The following is a 1,412-nucleotide window of genomic DNA, read 5'->3' on the forward strand; positions in this document are numbered from 1 at the left end:
AGCGTCTAGAAAAATCCAAACAATTGTTTAGCCATTACAACACGATCCTGTACCTTTACTAAGCAATAAAGCCTGAAGTATACGATCGTTTAGCGTGCTCCGCACGACGCCCGCCTTCCGCGATCGTCTAAGCGACTACGATGCCGCACATCGCCTAAGTGATCGCTTAGCTAGTGTCTTCGTGTCGCATACGTGCTAACTACACGATCGTCTAGTGCACACCTTCTACTAAACAATGAGCATCACATGTTGTTCGTTGCTATCTTGATTCGAGCTGGGAGTGTATTGTATAAAATAAATTGGAAAAATAAGTTCTAACTATAAGTGATGCGTTGATGCTTTGATGCGTTAGTAATTGTAACGCGTTGGTACGTTAAAGATGTATGCAACAGAACGCACAACACTCATTCTATTGACGTTCAAGTTTTCCTAAACCAGACCCAAGTATAAATCTAATTTAAGTTCCTGGTAAGTCCAGGCTTGAACTCAGGGATTCAGTTAAACAAATGCAGACCTTGCGTTGTAGCTATTGTAGGGGTTTTCCTAAATATATGAGAAAAATGTGTTATTTACACTAAAGTGTTGTGCCTGTGCAAGAAGATACAAAAGAGTTGAGTAGTGATTAAATGGATCATGCGAAAATGGACTTTAATGTAAGTGATATGCGTCGGTCTAAGATGAGTGTACATAAACCAGAATGTGATATGGATGAGATGAGATAATTTGTTTATCTTTGTTTATGCGTTAGACTTCATTCAACATTTCTTAATGTGAATAACATACAAAACTTATCTCTAGGATGCATGCATCTAACACAGAATGCAATAAACACCAGTAAGTCTATCTCTAGATGTACTAGGCGTCCTACTTGATGCGATTTAGTTATTCTCTTGAACAATCTAAGTTAAAGATGCTTTTACCAATTGATCAAGTTGGCTTAAGTGTTGAAATGAAGTTTTGCATAAAGTGTAAATGCATTCAACATAAACAAGAAATAAACAATGGCAAAATGTGATGGATCAAATATGTGAATTTTATAAAGAAGAAAATTGTCTTTACAAAAGCAATATTCAATCAAATGCAATGAAAGTCATAAATGAGATGAAAGAAACTGAGTCAAGCCGTAGAGTACAATCTCTTGTATCTCTTTGGCTCAATTTTGTTGTGTACAATCACTTGTATAGGAGTTGGATGAAGTGTCTTTCTCAAGCTTGGCTTCCTCCGCTCCCTGACCGGCGGTGGTGGTGGTTTTCAACCCTTCTGATCGTCTTCGCACCACAGCATAACTTAAACTACGACTACGCTAATTACAGAGAGTGAGAGTCTTGATAAATTTCTATATATTATATAACTATCTGCAAACTCTGGAGGGACTTCATCTATTTATAGGCGTTGGTCATGTCCACTTGATG

This window comes from Benincasa hispida, chromosome 8 (genome assembly GCF_027475165.1).
Source record: "Benincasa hispida cultivar pf3 chromosome 8, pf3_genome.v1.1, whole genome shotgun sequence".
Lineage (NCBI taxonomy): Eukaryota > Viridiplantae > Streptophyta > Magnoliopsida > Cucurbitales > Cucurbitaceae > Benincasa > Benincasa hispida.